This window comes from Mirounga leonina, unplaced genomic scaffold, assembly GCF_011800145.1.
Source record: "Mirounga leonina isolate KUSES-001 unplaced genomic scaffold, KU_Mleo_1.0 Mir_224, whole genome shotgun sequence".
Classification (NCBI taxonomy): domain Eukaryota; kingdom Metazoa; phylum Chordata; class Mammalia; order Carnivora; family Phocidae; genus Mirounga; species Mirounga leonina.
The window spans coordinates 10,198,814-10,209,229 of NW_023270615.1; the positions used below are offsets into that span (position 1 = coordinate 10,198,814).

The window sequence follows — 10,416 nt, forward strand, 5'->3', positions numbered from 1 at the left end:
CTCAGAAGCATACGGTCAGGAAGGATCCAGCCAGCAGAGTCTAGGGTCCTCTGCGGCCACCTCAACTGCGCCTGGCTGCGGTCCAGCTCATGGATGAGGGGAGGGCCAGACAGGACTCAGGAGCCCGGGCAGGCTGTGGCTAGGATCCAGCAGAGGGTTGAGAAGCTGGATTAGGATGCAATCAGCAGGAACAATGAGAAGTGGATGGATTTGGGGGGTGGGCGAGGGGGAGACGTTCAGGAAGCAAAAGCAACAGAAACGCGGGATGGCTGAGATGCCACGGGGTTAAGCGTGGCTCCCGAGTTTCTGTCTCGTGTGGCTTGGTGCCCACCGCAGAGCTAGGGAACCCTGCAAGAGGACCAGGTATGGAGAGAAAAAAACCAGTCTTCTGGTCTTAGCCATGTAAAATCTGAGATGCCTCTGAGACACCCAAGTACATAAGTACAATTTCAGTGATGTAATCTAGAGCTCATAGAGAGGCCCAGGCTGGAGAACCAAATTTTAGACGGACTTAAGGTCTTCCTTTTTAAATCTCTTCTTCCAAAACTACATTTTTGGAAGACGTGCAACAGCATGAAGCAGAGAAAAGAATGCGGCTTTAAAATCGGAAAAACCATGACTAGAACCTCAGCACCGCCCCTTACAGGCCCTGTGCTCATAAGCATTTTATAATCTGACTAGGTTTCCATTTCCTCCAGCGTCACCTTCAGGAGCATGAAGATTAAAGAAACAACACTTCAAAAGTGCCTGGAATACACTAAGTTCTTGGCCAAGTTGAGCCAGACCATGTTTAGACCTCTTTGCATACCCCATAGCACCCGGTACCGTCCTGGCCAAGCACTCCATCAGTATCCGGCATGTTGAACTGACTTGAAATATTCTGAAAACTGTCAGAACACCACTGTCTCCTCTTCCTAGACAACCATCAGCTCATAAAATCATTCCCTTACCTGGTGTCCTGTTGGAGCAACATCCAAACATAAATGATGCAGAGAGCATGTCTTACCCCTCATCACCCACATACCCTGGTGTCTCTCTCAGGCCTGGGAGGACCCATCGCTTAGCAGGACCACAACTATCAAGAGCTTGTGCGGACCATCTAAAGTCCTAGATACCCAATCCAGTCATACAAGTTTGTTCTCTTGTGATCCATGCGGCTCTGAGAAAAGCCAGGCCCGGTTTTATTTCTTCCCTAGAATTTCTGTAGAAGCAGGCAGATGGCCCCCTCTCCACACACCCTGGGATTCACCTGGAAACACTGAGTGCTTCCGGAGGCTTATACCTTGAGCAACGGATTCAAGACTTCTGCTAATGCTGGGGAGACAGCAGCACCCTCCAGAGGCCAACTCACACTCCGATTACTGTGCCCCCCTTCCCCAAAGTCTCTGATTCAGCGGGCCTGGGGTACACGACGAGAATTTTAACAAGTGCTCAGGGGATGCTGCTGTTCTGGGGTCACACCTGAGAACCACCGCCCTGGCTTCCTCCCTGGGGTCGGGCTACTGATGGGTCCTACATTTAAAGAAAAATCAGCCGAAACGGAGAAGCTTTTACCTGAAGCGTCCTACGATTTGCCTTGTAGATTTTCACAAGCTGTCTTAATTATGAACGACAAATGTTTACGCCTTAGGAACTTCCAGGCCCTGTTTTAACAGTTCGGGAATGTTCTGTTTCATGCTTGATAAGTTCTACTTATCAGCTCGCTACCATTCACTTCTGAGTAAACGGAAAGAAGTAGCTCTTTATTTTTTTTATTTTTTTTTTTAAAGATTTTATTTATTTATTTGAGAGAGAGAATGAGAGACAGAGAGCATGAGAGGGAGGAGGGTCAGAGGGAGAAGCAGACTCCCCGCCGAGCAGGGAGCCCGATGCGGGACTCGATCCCGGGACTCCAGGATCATGACCTGAGCCAAAGGCAGTCGTTTAACCAACTGAGCCACCCAGGCGCCCGAAGTAGCTCTTTAAATAGAGACCCTGTCCCATCCTCATGCCAGAATCTCTCCACCTAAGCAAGCACGGTTTCCTCCTCCTGCAGGACTTGGGTGTCATTCTCACAGAGGTACCACCGCTAACCTTGAAGAACTTTCTTCACAGCTGAACCTTTCAGCTTGAGTGACCTCAGTGGTGGCCCAGTTCATCTCGACAGGATGCAGGGGACTCATTCATTCATTCAGATATTCACTGGGCACCTACTCTGTACTAAACACTTGAACAACAGTGTGAAAGAACCATGGCTTCTGCCCTCAAGGAGTTTCTAGAGTTAGATGTGAGTTGGGGCAGAGGTGAAAGGAAAACAAGGTCCTGGGAGGACCCGTAAGTATAAGCATCCAGTGTGTATCGTAAAGAAACATGTGTAAGTATCCACTGTGGTAAGTAAAGAAAACATACGAAGAAGAGTCTCTTTAGGTTAGATGGTGAGAGAAGGCCACGGTCCCCAGAGGAGGCGACACTTAAACTGATTAACTTAGAGAAGCTTAAAGTCCATTCCTGTCTGTGTTCCTGAGCCAAACTCACAACACTAAGCCACTCCGGGTGCTTTAAAAATATGTTTATCTGATGCTTATAAATAATAAAAGGAATAACACATTTTATACTCAGATTATTATTTCTGTTATGGAAGAGGTTAAAAAAAAAAGATCATTTGTAGGCATGCTGGTTAAAAAAAGGCTGGAGGTCTGGTGAATGAACCCTATTTATGATGAAAGATGAAGGACCACAAGCCAACAACTGAAACTACTGGCATTTCTAAAATGGTCCGAAAAATAATAAAATCATTAGCATAATTATGAAACGTCCCTGAGTTTTGAAGAGTGGTATTTGTTTGAATGCATAAATTGTTCAGTACACATTTATTAAATCCCTACCATTTGCCAGGCATAGTGCTAAGTTCCAAGAATACAAAGATAAACAAAACACGATGCTTAACCTTTCCCACTGACAACTGTTAGCGAAACACCTAGGATATGCTTACTACTACATTGCTGTTGTTTTGTTTCCTTTCTTAATCAAAAATTGTTATGCCCAAAGATCCAGAGATCATGATGGTGGGCATGGTTGAAAAAGGAAAGAAAGTATGTATTAAATGTTGAAAACCGGGGCGCCTGGGTGGCTCAGTCGTTAAGCGTCTGCCTTCGGCTCAGGTCATGGTCCCAGGGTCCTGGGATCGAGTCCCACATCGGGCTCCCTGATCAGCGGGGAGTCTGCTTCTCCCTCTCCCACTCCCCCTGCTTGTGCTCCCTCTCTCACTGTGTCTGTCTCTGTCAAATAAATGAAAAGAATCTTAAAAAAATACTAAATAAAGGTTGAAAAGCCACTACCCAACACGGTGAATCTACTGGATTCCTTGTGCCAGTCTATCAAGCAAAGAAATAGATTTTTATGGCTAGCTAGAACGATATCTGCCTCCCAAACCCCTTGCTCGGCATTCCTGGATGCAGAGGCTTCAGTATCCCTTTTTTCTTACAAAATAAATTCTTTTTTTTTTTAAGATTTTATTTATTTATTTGAGAGAAAGAGAATGAGAGACAGAGAGCACGAGAGGGAAGAGGGCAGAGGGAGAAGCAGACCCCCTGCTGAGCAGGGAGCCCGATGTGGGACTCGATCCCGGGACTCCAGGATCATGACCTGAGCCGAAGGCAGTCGCTCAACCAACTGAGCCACCCAGGCGCCCACAAAATAAATTCTTTATCATCCTGTCTTTCGTCCCATAACTTTAGTTCCAATTCAAGGTAATCATACTCTCTAGGCCCCCCGGTGCTTGAAGTCCAACCCTTGCCCGAAGAACCTCCACTTGAAAAACACACAGGCCCAGTTTTAGTGGGAGCAATATTGTCCACTCAATGCCTTACAGTTCATCACCACATTACAAGTGACTTTCTAAAACCCTGAGAGAAAACAAGTGTCAAGAACTCACTCCCCAAAACCTGCTGCACCCCTGTTGTTTATTCAGTCCCATTAACAACACAGAAGACTTTCTACAAGAGGAACACATCCTTCAGGGAGCTGCCCATTCAAGTACGGGTTTTGACTTAAAAATAATGCCCAGGAGCTGCCTGCTGAGCAAACATGGAACCATGTTCCAATTATTATCCGTATTTGAAATCCACATTCCCTAGGAGTAACCCCATTGGAGTAGGGTTCCTGAATTTTCCTCTGTCACCACCTCCTCTATCCATCTCTGGTACAACTAGACAGAAGTAGATACAACTAAGAAGGCAATACCCAAAATCCAGCCTGTTTTCTCCGGCCTCATCTTTTACACCGAAAGGAACCTGGCTGAATTAAAGACTTCATCAATGGCAGTCAACTGTTTGCTACCTAGTATTTCAAAAATTTCATCAGATTAAGTTTAGAGGTTGTTTTATTTTTAAAGAAAAAATACATTTTTCAAAGATCTTATTTATTTATTTGAGAGAGAGCATGCAAGAGAGCACGAGTGGGGGGGGAGGCTCAGAGGGAGAGGGAGAAGCAGGCTCCCCGCTGAGCAGGGAACCCCATGTGGGGCTCCATCCCAGCACCCTGCGATCATGACCTGAGCCTGACTTGAGCAGAATGCAGATGCTTAACCGACTGAGCCACCCAGGCGCCCCTTAAAGAAAAATATTAAAACAGAAGGTTAGGTTTCCTCCCTCTCTGACTCGCCTGGCATTTAGCATGGCCATATAAAAGTCCACAAATGAACAGGTGAGCTTCATAATGTGTGTTCTAATTGGGCAGCTTCTTAAAGAAAAGGACTCTCCAACTCCAGTTAATAGATTTGATACAAAGAACACGTTTCTGCAACAAATACATTCAGGACTTGAATTTTACAGTGTAGCTGTTGAAGGTTCTAGCCATAAAAAAAAAAAAAAAATGTATTCTTTCCCCCAGGATATCAAATGTTCTGACTCACCATTTAACTGAAGTACAAGCAAAATGAAAATGCAAATGAAATGTATACGTTTTTGACTTTACCAGCTGTATGGCAGTTCCACCTTTGACTTCTGGCTTTATTTACCAGGAAGAGAAGCTTGGAAAACTACCATACATTTGTATTTCTATTCAAATAGTTCCCTTTCTCCAAGCACTGGTTGGAACAAAGTATTAATTCTAAATCTGGTGATGTAAGTCAGTCAAGAGAATCATAGGGAGTAGATGAAAACAGACAAACATTTTCTCTTTAATGGTATCTGCTTGGATGAGAACATTTAGAAATATAAATACTAAATCATTTAAAATTATGCCACTTCACTAATAAGTACTAGTAAGCAGAAGTTTTCTGTTAACCTCTATGATTTCTAAAACTCAAAATGTACCTTCACCATAGAACTCCCAGCAAAACCTTAAATATAAACCTTCTTAAGAATTCCACATTAGCCCTGCTCCTCCTGCTAAACTTCTGTGTGACCCTGAGCAAGTCAATTCACCTCTCCCTCAGCTGTCTTATCCATAAAGCACGCAAGTCTCTGAACTATTTAACATATAATTTCTTTATCACAAAGACATACCTCAATCCCAGTGGCTGGATCTGTTAATAATATTTAAGAACCATTCTACTTCTTTGTCATCCTTCTTCTGAAAATAAAAACACAACTTTTGCGTATATGGGGAGGAGGGACGGAAAGAGGACCCTTCAAGGGGAACAGAAACTAGGTCGGTTTTGTTAATTAGGTTTCCTCTCTGAAACCACCAGCCAGTATTAGCAGCTGCTTGAAATTTACTCAAAGGAAAAAAAAAAGTGGTTGGTTTCTCCACCTCAAGACTAACTCTTTCATAAAAGGGCACAAGTCAATTTCTAGGAATGTGTCTTTCGGCCAGCTACACAATACTAACAACTAAGGGAGGGGAAGGCAAGCAAAGGAGCATGGCAGAGATGACATGAGTCTATTGTCTACATGGAGAAAGAAAAGCTCTTCTTTATATGCGGTGTTTGGGAAGGAGAGCAGTAACAGATACCAGTACCTACCAGCTTCAAGAGGCACACCTCGCGTAGGTAAATTACCTGTCGGGTCAGCAGATGTTGGGAATTTACATGATGCGATGCTTTGTTTTTTACAGCATGTGTTTTCCTTATGAGTGATTTCATTCACCCCCTTCACTCCATGGCGATAGATTGAGTACTTACTATACACAAACTCCCAAGTCTAAAAATAAAGGTATGAGTTGACTGGGATATTCAAGTGAATCTTGACATGCAGCCCATCGGGATATTTCCAAGTCAAATAGTAACACTAAACAATATAGATGCTAAGCTAAAGTGCCCTGGAAATGTTTTCCCTTCACTAAATGGGACAGGGTCAAGGGGAAGGGGGAGTAAATGACAGGTGCGATAAATTATTAGCTAAACAGAACGCTGAAACTAGAAAAAGATACTTCATTATGAATCTCTTGTGTCATATATGGGACACTTGAGGCTCAGAGGTGATATGATTTGGCCCCGGGGTCATACAGCCAAATAGAGTGCCGGAACTAGAACTCGGGTCACCAGCAGGCATGCGTAACAGTCCCTAGGGTATTGCAGTATCCATCACGTCTCCTCCTCACCGTCAGAAGCGGGACAATGGCATCATCTGCGAAGCCACGGACTGGGCATCAAGAGCTCTGGGTTCTAGTCTTGTAACCTTCACTAGCTTAGACAGGATACCACTGAAAAGTCCCATCCCTGTCTAAACCTCGGTTTCCTCATCTGTCAAATGTGAACAGTGATTCACAGTGAGACAGCACAGACCACAATAAATGCAGAAGCAGTCTGGTCGTTGTGAAACCGTTCGCAAGTACAGAACCAGCACTGGGCAGTGATGGGGGGGGGGTCGGGTGGGAGTATATCAGAGAACGTGCCTGTGACTCTAAGTCCAGCCGCTTATGACCTTGGTAAGTCCCTCCATCTGTGAGCCTCACGTTCTTCCTCTGAGTATGTGGTTAATAATCTTTGCCCTGCCTCCCTCGGAAATGGCCAGAACTTACTGAGAGCACTGAAAAGCATTCACAAATAACAAGGCACTGATTCAAGTGCAAAGTATTATTATGAGATACTCTAGTATGAGACCCTCTAGTCTCCTTAATTTGGACAGAAATGTAATGTGGTTTGATCATTCAGTTCTGAACAGTTTTCTTTCTCAACTAAGATGTCATTATTCGTGAGTCTCAGATTTCACAGCTTTCTCCTGGGTGCTCCGAGTCTCAGCTCCCATTCCTGTACCAGGAATGCACAGAGACCATGCATGATGCTTACTCAACGTGCCACTGGCATGGACTTGGCTGAGAAAGATTTCTTTCCCAGGGCCTCCTCTCAGCTGGAAATGCTCTGACTAAAGCTTCCATGAGCACTATTTTACTTCATCACACATTAGAGGAGTAATGAAACCAACCCTCGGGCTTTTCTCCAACAACTGCAGAACACTTCAGCCTTTCCACAGAAGACAGAAGTCTGAGTGGATGCTTGTCACCAGAGGGGCAAGAGAGGTTCCCGAAATCCATTCTCAGGAGTGCAGATGGGGAGACCGATTTTTTTTTCCTTGCAGGAGACTAACACACTGTGAGGCCCAACCAGTCTCTCAAGGGTCACTGGCCTTAGAGCGAGGGCCCCTGGGAGGCTGAAAAGGTCCTGCAAGATTGGGGGGTGGCGCTTGGGGTCTGCGACACTCTGCCTTCAGAAAGCATCAGAGTAACTAGCATTTTCTTGTTAAGAGCCCTGATTTCAGTAGATCCGATGAAAGAATTCATCAGCCTATCCAAACAACTTCTCTGGAACAGGTTTCTACCCAACCACGCCGGGCACCAGAGGCAAGGGGGGGATAAGAAATACAACAGGCTCATCTGCATAGATGAGAGATAAGCAGACGTTTGTTGTCTTCTGTTTTGGCGACTCTTGGCTCCGGCCTGACGAATCAACCCTGGCATTCTCCCTCTCCTGGCCCCCACACTCCCACCCCCCGCCCCGGCTGTCGGAGCGTCACGTTGACGGGGCTGGGGGAGAGAACGGAGGGAAACGCACAAGTCAGCCGCTGCATTTAGGCTGGAACCGTACCGCATCTGTGCAACCCGGCGTCGGCGCCAGAAATGACCAGAACACCGACTCGCAAGCCCCTCTTGAGATCCCGGGGGCGACTGACAAGTTCGCCTCTGTTTATCGCCCGCGGAGGGTGGTGGGAGAGCCCTCCTGCCGCTGCCAAACTCAGCTGGTGCCCCTGAAAAGGGGAGGGAGCTCCCGCTTCAGCGAACCCAGAGAGGTCCCCGAGGGTCACTGCGGCCACGGGGGGGGGGATCGGGGTGGTGAGCGAGCGGCTGAGTGCTCGCGGGGAGCGCGCCGCCGTGGCCCCAGCGGAACGAAGGTCCCACTTCGGTGGCCACACGCAGCCCTCCACCCTACCCCCAGCACAAGGCGGACAAAGTGCGAGCGTAGAGACCTCCAGGGTTCCTCAGGACGCGGAGCCCCCGAACCCCAGCCCTGGAGGAGGGTCTAGGGAGGAGGGGCCGGGGACGCGCAGGAAACTTACCTCACCCGGGCAGCATTCGGGCGCCTCTGCTGTCGAGACCAGTTGCGCCACAGTCTGCAAGTTATCTGGATGTAGTTGCTTCCCCCCGGCCGGCGCCGGGAGCTCGGGGCCGCCGAGGGGCGGGAGGCGCCGGGGGTCGGCGGGGCGGGGGCGGGGCGCGGCGCGCGGAGCCGGCAGGTGCCGGGCCGGAGCCGCGGGGCCGAACTCGCCCGGGACGCGCCTCGGCGGGGGCGCGCGGCGGCGAGTGTGCAGTGCGCGCGCGCCGCGGCGAGGGTGTGTGTCCCCGCTTTCCCCTGCCTTCCCCGCCAGTCCTCCGGCCAGACGGAGCAGCGAGCGGCAGCCGAAAAGCCCCGGCAGCCGGCGCGCTCCGCTGCCCGGCGCGGCCTCCGCGCAGCGCGCTCGGGGGAGAGCGGGGGCCGGGGGCGGAGGAGCAGCGGCGCCCCGGGGCTCGGGCTCGGGCGCGGGCGCGGGTCCCGGCGCCGTGCGCGCCTGAGTCGGAGCGAGGCGCAGAGAGAGCAGTCTGCGCGCCGGCCGCCGCGGCTCGGGGAGGCTGCAGGCCCCGCCCGCCGGCCGCCCAGGCTCTTCCCCTTTTCTCTCCACCCCCTTGCTTCCATCCCCGTCGCCCTGCGGGGAAGCCAGACCGGTTTGCAGCTGCAGCGGCGGCGGCGGCGGCGGCGGCGGGAGCGTCCGCCGCAGTCGGACCGGGCGCCGGAGTCGGGGCATGGGGACGCGGAGAGCCGGGCTGGGCCGGGCCCCGAGGTTCGGCCGGTTTCTCCTAGACGCCAGGGTTAGCCGAGGGCGTCCCGGTGCTTCTGAAGTCTTGCAGGCCCGCTAAAGAGAGCCGTGGTTGGGATAGGACATCATCCTCCCTTCCTCAGGCCACTGAACTCTGCAGCGCCTGGTCGCCTGCCCACTGGACTCTGCTGGCCGCGAAGCCCGCACTTAAGCACAGGTGCCCCCTCCACTAGGAAGGGACAGCTAGCATTCCGAGGCGACGGCGTGCCCCCTTCTGATGACAGCAGGAGTTCCCAGGAAGTCAGACCTACCCAACAGGTAGGGTAGGTTGGCGAAGGGGTCACGGGAGAGCGGAGGCCCGAGGGACGTCAAGAGGTCCAGAGCGCATGGGCTGTGATGGGAGAGGGGACTAAGTCTTGATGGCGCTGAATGGGCGCGGGGACACTTGCAATCTCCTGTGATGGCGGGGGAGAGGAGAGGGTAGGGGGTAGACCTAAGGACTCTTGGGGAAATGTTGTCTTGCGAGCTATCGCCAAATTTACTTAAAAGGAACTGAAAAGGTACCTACCGGATCTCTCCCAGATGAATGGAAGCAAGTGGTTATTTCTCACCTTCATCATTTCCTTCCTTGTCCTTGTTTTTTTGTTTTTTTTTTTAATAATAATAATAATAATAATAAAAAAAACACTGATGTAAAACGTGGGATACATTGTGCTGGAGGAAGAACAGCACTTCATGGTCCTTATCCTCAGATATCCCTGGCCTGGTGAGTCACAATGAGTTTCTGATTGAAAGGATACTCCCTAAGTTCTCAGCAAATGAACACCTCTTTCTGGTTTTGAAATCTTTGTGTACCTCCCACCCCCCACCTTGGGTAAGTTTGTTATGGTTTAATTAACAGCTCTGATCAGAGTGCAATAATCCCTTGGTAATGCAAATATCTGTTATTTCTTGGACTGTTTTTCCAACCTACTTCTAGATGTGTCTGGCCATTACTGTGAGTTTTCAGGCATCACATGTTAGGACCCTGTGACTTCGTTCTGGTTTTATCTTGGCATTCTAGACTCTCCAAAGCTCAGAACAGGAACACACATCTAGTTCAGCTTGTTCCCTTTACCGAAGAGAAAACTGAGATCCAAAGACATTAAGTGGCCCAAGAGCCAGAACACAGCTCCCAATTCCTGAACAATAAATAAAAGAAACACGG

The 10,416-nt window shown here is 49.3% G+C and overlaps 1 protein-coding gene across 5 annotated transcripts in view; it reads right to left on the bottom strand.

Moving 5' to 3' along the window:
• PIP5K1B (phosphatidylinositol-4-phosphate 5-kinase type 1 beta) overlaps positions 1–8,646 on the bottom strand; it is a 305,430-nt gene extending 296,784 nt beyond the window's left edge. For 2 of the 5 annotated variants that reach the window (XM_035029097.1, XM_035029096.1), the window contains exon 1: positions 8,475–8,643. The gene's annotated coding sequence lies outside the window, so the exon portion shown is untranslated. Of the gene's footprint in view, positions 1–8,474 lie in introns of all 5 variants that reach the window. The other 3 variants (XM_035029094.1, XM_035029095.1, XM_035029091.1) reach the window with 3 other exon arrangements.
• Positions 8,647–10,416: the final 1,770 nt, after the last annotated feature.